This window comes from Cajanus cajan, chromosome 1 (assembly GCF_000230855.2).
Source record: "Cajanus cajan strain Asha chromosome 1, NIPB_CcT2T_4, whole genome shotgun sequence".
Classification (NCBI taxonomy): Eukaryota; Viridiplantae; Streptophyta; class Magnoliopsida; order Fabales; family Fabaceae; genus Cajanus; species Cajanus cajan.
The window spans coordinates 42754855-42763837 of record NC_138517.1 but is presented as its reverse complement, the minus strand read 5'-3'; the positions used below and the strand labels follow the sequence as shown (position 1 = coordinate 42763837).

General features: G+C 36.0%; 1 pseudogene across 1 annotated transcript; it reads right to left on the bottom strand.

Annotated features, from left to right (window-relative positions):
• Positions 1–3372: 3372 nt before the first annotated feature.
• On the bottom strand, positions 3373–7108 carry LOC109806317 (NPL4-like protein A pseudogene; annotated as a pseudogene). The gene is made up of 4 exons (XR_014431798.1): positions 6696–7108; positions 5777–5984; positions 3911–4912; positions 3373–3603 (listed from the first exon to the last, which is right to left on the bottom strand). The product of XR_014431798.1 is annotated as an NPL4-like protein A pseudogene (transcript).
• Between the last annotated feature and the right edge of the window lie 1875 nt (positions 7109–8983).

Here is an 8983-nt window from a genome sequence, read left to right as displayed (position 1 = left end):
CACCCTTGAAAATCCACTTGTCTTCTTTCTTTAACATCCCTATATGATGTAGAGAAAACCTCTCAATCTTAGTTGAGGCATGGAGAATTATCTTTTTATCCCCCTGAAGATCTACCCCTACATTCTCAATCACTCTAGATAGTAATAAGGCATAAGGAATAGGACCATCTTCCTTTCTTCTAGCCTTCCAAATGCAGTCATTCACAATAGAGACCTAATCAATCTTTCCCTTCTTTTTAACAACATACATCAACAAAATATCATCTCTAGACATTTGAGCATGATTATGTAATTTATGCTTAAGCATCCAACAATTATAAATGAAATTAACCTAGAATTTTTCTTCATACCTCTAACCAAAAACTTACTATAATTTGTTGTCTTCGGGTTCTTTTGACAGTCCTTAAAGGTTTTCAGCTCCTCAAAATCACCAAAATTGAAAGGTTAGGGCTTTGTGAGTCCGATTCCAATCAACTTGGCAGCCTCCTTCAATGTTGGTCCATCAAGCTTTATAAGCTTTCCTTTCACCACCGATTGCGTGATTCCACCATTGCTTGAAGCAAAGTAAAGAAAAAGCTGAATAAGATCCGGATAATACGGACCTTCTAATTCCAAGAACTTTCCAAGTTCTTAATACTTCAAGAGAGGAGGAAAACTGAAACCCTCATCTTTGAACCACTCTAATTTTAGAGTTTTCGGAGGAATAATTCTCCTACTTGCATGCTACTCAAAGTAGTAATCTTGGGCTTCCTTGTTAGTAAACCACTTTCTAATCAATTGCTCAGCTCTAGTGGACAGAGGTCTCTTACTCCCCCTGACTTCTAGCTTCTTGATTTTTTTGAGGATGAGGCCATTTTGCCGAGAAGGTGGGCTCTTAGTTGAAGAAGAGAAGAAGACGACGATGAATTCTTAGGTTTAGGATTTTGTGGGTTTGGTTTAAGAGAATGAGTGGGTTATCTAAAGAATGTGAGTGTTTGGTGAGTTAAATGACCTATGCACCGAATTGGGTATTGAAGAGGTGTAACAAATGAGGGGAGGTGGGGATGTTTAAAGTTGGCGTGGAACTCTAACCGTTCAAAAATGCTTAGGAAAATGAAGAGTCGTGTTAATAATCGATTATTGGTACAAATAATCGATTATTTGTATCAGTAACATCAACTTAGAAAACTCATTCTACATTAAATAATTGATTATTTCTAGAATAATCGATTATTCCAGAACCATGTTTTCTCATTTTTCTTCTAGATAATCGATTATTTGCCATATAATCGATTATTCCATAGAGTTATTACTTCTACCTTTTCGAGATAATCGATTATTTTAAGAATAATCAATTATTCTAGAGAGTTATAATTACTCTCTTCCTAGATAATCAATTATTTGCCAAAATAATCGATTATTTCAGGGGCTTCTTGGTGGAGGACCATCCTTAGAGCTTCATGTGAGACCATCACTAGGTCCATGGCTAGGAGATTGGAAGAAGATAGGGGAGCTAACACCCCTAGAGATATGCTTCTTATGGCTACTAATCATTCTCTTAAGCCTTGTTAGCATTGGATTTAGTTTATTCCTATTTTACCCTTGTCTTTAATTTCCTATTTTACCCTTGTATTTTAGGTACCTTAGACATATGATTTATTTTCTTGTATTTCCTATTTTACCCTTGTATTTTAGGGTATCTTAATCATAAGATTTATTTTACTTATATTTCCCATTTTACCCTTGTATTATAAGGTGCCTTAGATTATAGGATTTTATTTTATAGCTAGGGTATTTTATTAAGGTTCGAAACTAGGCCTAGACATGATTTTTGGTGGCATTAATTGGATTTATTCTTGGACTTGACAAGGTTTAGGCCCAAGTGGAGGGCACCTAGGTTGCATGGTCTTATCATGCACCTAGATGTAGCTTAATCAAACCCAAAGATTCTATCCTTGGCCACCAAGTAGGATCTAGGGTTAATTTATGTTTCATTTGAAGTGCATTTGGCTTGCATTTTTCGGTCAAGCACTCTCAAATATAACCCTAAATACATCCTCCCTTCTATAAATACCCTAGGCTAGCATCCTTGTAAATACATTGGAAATTAATATATTGAGAGAACCTTCGTGCCTTAATATTTTCCTTAGTCCCCCTTGGCTATTTTCGGCCAAACCCTACCTATCTCCACCTTGAGAAAAAAAACCTAGAAGTGGCCTTCATCACTCATGAAGTGAGCCAAACCCTAGAGTGTCTTCTCAAGCCTTTCATCAAATACCTTCTATTCAACCTCTATTTTCGTCCAATCTCCCATCATCCTTCACCATACCTTGCATCTCCTTTGAAGAACTTGATCCAAGGAGTCAAGGCTTCCTTCACATTAGTCTTCATCTCTTCACCAATGTTATCAAGGATGCCATCACTTCTGGAATTCAAATACTCTCAGATAATCGATTATTTTCGGGATAATTGATTATTTCCCCAGCCTAACTTAATATAATCGATTATATTTAAAGATAAACAATTATTTTAGAAACACTTTGTTTTTCTTCTTTAAACCTCATAAAATTTCTCTGATTCATTTCAAATCTTAAAAACACTCTCTTATTAATCATATTTCAATGTTTAATCCACATATCAATCAATTCTCATTCAGTCAATTACATTCAAGTGCAAATTGGAAACCTAATCAATCAATTCAAACAACACTCATTTATTATACCAAGTTCAATTCTTAGTTGATTAAACCTTTCCTTTGGTAGTAGTTTAGTAAATATATCAGCAAGTTGTTTATTTGTCTCAACAAACTCTACCACACAATCATTCTTTTGAACATGGTCTCTTAAGAAATGGTGTCTTATTTCAATATGCTTTATTCTTGAATGTAGGATTGGATTCTTAATAAGATTAATTACACTAGTATTGTCACATCACTACTACAAGACATGCTATTTACATCGGTTCTTTAACATCATCTACATCGGTTCTAAAACCGATGTAGAAGAGAGTGACGTAGTAAATATTTACAATTTTACATCGGTTTTAAAACCGATGAAGAATAATCATAAATCTACATCGGTTCTTATTATAACCGATGTAAATCTATATGCAATTCTACATCAGTTTATTGCATAACCGATGTAAATACATTCTCTCCAGTCATAGGACCGACATTACCAGCAAGCATACCATACAATTCAAAAGCCATCTACAAGAGCCATTATGAAAAGAACAACTACTTTATTGGACAACCTAACACACATTATGAGTGATGTAATGTAACACACATTATGTTGCCATCTTAAGGAGTTGTATCAAGTATTGATATCACATCCATCACATCCATCGTCAGCTGAAATAAAACCAAGTCATTTCTAACTATATGATATCTAATTTGCAACATGTGCGATTGCAGTGTAATTGCAATGTTCATATGTTTATACCCCAACATACTACCATAAAATTAATAAATAAATAAATAAAAAAGAAAGAGAGGAGCCGTCCAAAATGATAGTTCACTCAAAAGCAACATTGTTTTACACAAAAGCCATGAAATAACCACATACCTCGGTATCACTTTGAGTACCCAAGTCTCCTGGCCGTTTTATATAACCTGGATCTTTACTGCATCGGATTGAAATAGCATCAATAAAGTAGCGTAGATTGAAAGTTTAGAATTAAACTCGAAGATTTTTTTGATATTTCAGGACAGATTGTCAAGTTTTAGTCCTAATTATAAGTCCTAACTCTTGGATCCAACTTGAGTTCCTAAAGAATTTTATTTGAGCATTCACATCATAACAACAGGCATGCATCAGTAGAAGGTATTCATTCAAAGCATATAATATCACACAAATACAAGGAAAGTACATATATGTATATTACCATATCACACAGAAAAACAGAAAGAATACATGACAAAGGAGATTACCTACTACACCTATAGAACAATAAGGGCACCAAATACCAGAGAAAGTGTTGTCCACGACCAAAGTCCAACAATGGCAATAATCTTTTTAAGGTTAGGAGCTGGAATTAGTGAAAATATTCAGTCAAGGTTCATCACAGAAAAGGATAGCAAACTGGCATACAATTTTTAAAATACCTGCAACAACACAGTTGACAAAGAGGATTGTGAGAAAGATTATAATACACAATAAGATGGGAGCATAACCAATATCTGTCACCATCCCACAACAAAGTTTCCCTCTCCAGTAGTTGTTATGAGCCCGTTGTTGATTTGAATGCAAAAATATAACACTATAACTTAACTATAGGAGCCTTTATCTCCGTCTCGAACCAACCTTCCTTGAACAACTTAACACACACATCACTCATCTGAAACGGTTCAAAATGTACATCGGCGGCCATGTCTTCATTGACCTCAAGCTTGACCACTGCAGTAACCCACTCCTTCAAGCCACTCTCAACATGATACTCGGCAACCTGAAGCTAATGGTCTGCGTGAAAATGAAGCCAACTTTTCGCATCCCCAAGCCGACGACAATAGCATCGACGAGCTTCTCCTCGTCGGAGGTCCTCGGAGCCCTGCTGGGGAGGCTCATAGATGAAGTCGAACTCGACCTTGCCGTTGTTGGAGACGGTGCCACACATGAAGCCGTCGCGCTTGACGGTGAAGGCGAGGGTGTCGTTGACGTAATGCTGGAAGGCGTTGGCGTAGTCGCGGTCGAAGGAGACGAGTTGGCAGTGGGGATTCTCCTGGTGCGTGACGCGCATCTGCTTGGCGATGAGGTCTTCCATGGCCGAAGAAGCCGGCGGGGTTGAAGGCGGGGCCGGGGACGCGGCGCTTGCCATCGTAGACGAGGAAGAGGATGGAGCCGTGGGCGAGGGGGAGGGTGGAGAGGGGCCCGACGAGGTTGGAGAGGTCGGAGAATCGGAAGAGATCTTGGGGGGATTTGGTGAGGAGGAAACCCTAGCACACAGAGATAGAGAATGTGTGAAGAAGCTAAAGGGCTTCCACGCGAGGTAATACTACATCGGTTATTTTGAAAACCGATGTAGATCTATTTGTAAATATTTACAAAATTGCCACCGCGCATTTAGATCTACATCGGTTTTGTTCATAACCGATGTAAATTTGATTTACATTCAACTCATATTTACGAATATGCCATCGTATCCAATTTTTACATCGGTTCTACATAAACCGATGTAGAATTGGCAATGTAGAACAGTAACTTTTCACCATACCTTGCATCTCCTTTGAAGAACTTGATCCAAGGAGTCAAGGCTTCCTTCACATTAGTCTTCATCTCTTCACCAATGTTATCAAGGATGCCATCACTTCTGGAATTCAAATACTCTCAGATAATCGATTATTTTCGGGATAATTGATTATTTCCCCCGCCTAACTTAATATAATCGATTATATTTAAAGATAAACGATTATTTTAGAAACACTTTGTTTTTCTTCTTTAAACCTCATAAAATTTCTCTGATTCATTTCAAATCTTAAAAACACTCTCTTATTAATCATATTTCAATGTTTAATCCACATATCAATCAATTCTCATTCAATCAATTACATTCAAGTGCAAATTGGAAACCTAATCAATCAATTCAAACAACACTCATTTATTATACCAAGTTCAATTCTTAGTTGATTAAACCTTTCCTTTGGTAGTAGTTTAGTAAATATATCAGCAAGTTGTTTATTTGTCTCAACAAACTCTACCACACAATCATTCTTTTGAACATGGTCTCTTAAGAAATGGTGTCTTATTTCAATATGCTTTATTCTTGAATGTAGGATTGGATTCTTAATAAGATTAATTACACTAGTATTGTCACATCTTAATGGAATCTTGTTAAGTTCAGTTCCATAATCTTTCAACTGTTGTTTCATCCAAAGGATTTGTGCATAATATCTACCAGCAACTATGTACTCAGCCTCAGTTGTGCTTAAAGAAACACATGCTTTCTTGTTGCTATGCCATGAAATAAGTGCACTTTCAAGTCGTTGACAAGTACCACTTGTACTCTTCCTATAAAGTTTACACCCAACATAGTCTAAATCTGTATACCCTATCAGACTTAGTGAGACTCCTTTTGGATACCATAATCCTACATTTATTATTCCTTTTAGATATTTAAGTATTTTCTTAACAACTTTCATATGAAACTCTTTTGGGTTAGCTTGAAATCTTGCACACAAGCACACAACAAATATTATATCAGGTATACTAACTGTTAAATACAATAATGATCTAATAATACCTCTATATTTTGAATTGTCAACAGCTATTCCTTTCTCATCTAGGTCAAGATTACATGTTTGATATTGGTGTTGTAGCCTCCTTACAACCATCCATACCAAACTTTTTTAGCAGCTCATTGCAATACTTGATTTGACTTATAAAGATACCATCATTCATTTTCTTTTGTAATCCCAAGAAAAATGTAAGCTCTCCCATCATGGACATCTCAAATTCACCTTGCATAGTCTTAGCAAATTCTTCACATAGAGAGAGATTAGTAGAACCAAAAACAATGTCATCCACATAGATTTGAACATACATTGTATCTTTCTTAAATTTCTTTGCAAACAATTTGTTGTCTACATTACCTCTAATATAATCATTTTCAATCAAAAAAAATTTGTCTATCATACCATGATCTTGGTGCTTGTTTTAAACCATAGAGTGTCTTCTTAGGTTTATATACATGATTTGGATACTTGTAATTAATCAACAAACCCAAGTGGTTGTTCAACATAAACTTCTTCTTGAACTAAACCATTTAGGAAAGCACTCTTTACATCCATTTGGTAAAACTTGAAGTTCATTATTGAAGCATAAGCAAATAGTAATCTTATAGCTTTTATCCTAGCTACAAGGGCAAATGTCTCATCATAATCAATTCTATCTTCTTGATTATACCCCTTAGCAACTAATCTTGCTTTATTTCTTATAATGATTCCAGATTCATCAAGCTTGTTCCTAAATACCCATTTAGTTCCAATTATAGGATGATCACTTGGTAATGGCACTAAGTCCCAAACTTCGTTCCTTGTGAACTGATTTAATTCTTCTTTCATAGCCACTAGCCAATGTTCATCATGTAATGCTTCACTTATTGTTTTGGGTTCAACTTGTGAAATGAAAACCATTGTGTTACATATGTTCTTCATAGATCTTCTAGTAGTTACTCTGAAGTTAGACATGAAACACATAGAAGGGGGGTTGAATATGTGTGTTATTACGAAGGAATTTCGTAAACATTTTAGCAAGAGTAATGTTTACTGTCCAATGCACTCTTAAATACCAGACGGTTATGCAGAGTTTGCTTAACACAAGGGTACTGCATCTGAAAGATTTATTGTCTGCTGAGGAAAATGTTTCATATACCAATAATGATTAAGATTCTTGCATTTTCCTTTTCAAGATAGTTTCTTATAAGGATAAACAGTGGATAAAACTTTTCAGTATAAAATATTTGTTAAACAAATTTCGTATCTTCGTTTGAAAAGTAGTTTGCATGAAGAATAGACAGTAGATGATGTTTTTCAACATGATTTGTCAATTAAAAGAAATTTGCAACTGAAATATAAATAAAACAATATAATCATTTTTATACTGGTTCGCTCAACTGAGCTACGTCCAAACTCCTTCAACTGAAGAGTTCCACTAGATATGAAATAAAGAACATTTGAGTATTAACATCCACTCCTGGACCTGAGTATTCTCAACCACTCCTAGCCTGTTGGCTTCACTCACCAATGCTAGTATTCTTAAACCACTTCTAGTTCTCCAAGTATTCTCGACCACTCCTAGCCTGCCAGCTTCACTCACCAGCGCTAGTATTCTTAAACCACTTCTAGTTCTCCAAATATTCTCGATCACTTATGGCCTGCCAGCTTCACTCACCAGCGCTAGTATTCTTTGTTCAACCACTTCTAGCTCTCCAAGTATTCTCGACCACTCTTGGCCCGCCAACTTCACTCACAAGCGCTAATATTTTCTTATTAGCAACTTCTGGCTAGCATTGAGTATTCTTTGACAAGCCCCTCCGGGCTTTACAAGTATTTTTTCCCTAGCCTCTTCAGGCTTTACGATGTTGGCTAGACATGTTTAGTTTGAGTGTATGGGTTACTCTCATAGAAAGGATACATAGGTTTCTACACTCACTAAGGTTCATGTTCCTAAGTTACACTTAGAACACCTTAGTCTACAGAGATAATTACATCAAGGTACATTTGACTCTAAGAGATCTATCTCTAGTTTTACTTCTGCTTGGGCTTGATATTATTTTTAATGCAAAACAGCCAACCACTTTCAAGGTTTGAGGCAGTGATATATATAGTCTTGTAGGATCTGTTCGTTGCTTGATTTTGAATATATCCGTTGAGGCAGTCATAGTCGTGCATAATCAATTCATTCTACTTATTTAATGCTTGAGTTCTTGCATTAAATGTTGCTTCTTGTGATAGACCTTGCGTGAAGTATTCTTTGTCTTGGTAGCAATAGTGTCTAAGTTTAGCAGAGACCTAGGAACATTTTTGTCCTTTTCTGATCTCATAGCTATGGAACTTTGTCCTTGTTTGAAAAAGTAATGTACTTTTTCTGTCACATGCATGCTTTTAATTCTGCGCTTGATTTTCTCCTTTCTTCTTTTCTTTTTTTTTGCTCACAATTCCGATGACTTCGTGTGTTCTCCTGTGAGTGTGGACGATATTCAAACTATCCTTTGAAGATGGATTTTTCAGGTGATTGCGTGACAATTTTTGTCTGCGTCTGGTAGTCTATACGTAGCTTAAACCTCAACCTTTGTCTGAGCATTTGTCATTAATATATTGACTTTTCCTTTCATGTGGTCAACTTGTATATGGTCAGACTTCACTACAAGAAAATTGTGAATAAGCGGCAAAAAATAAGCGTCGGCTAATAGCTGACGCAAATAGTGTCGGAAAAGCCGCCGCTATTTTAAGATGTAGTGTCGACTTTTCTGACGCTAAACTTAAAATAAATTGAAATTAAATATTTTA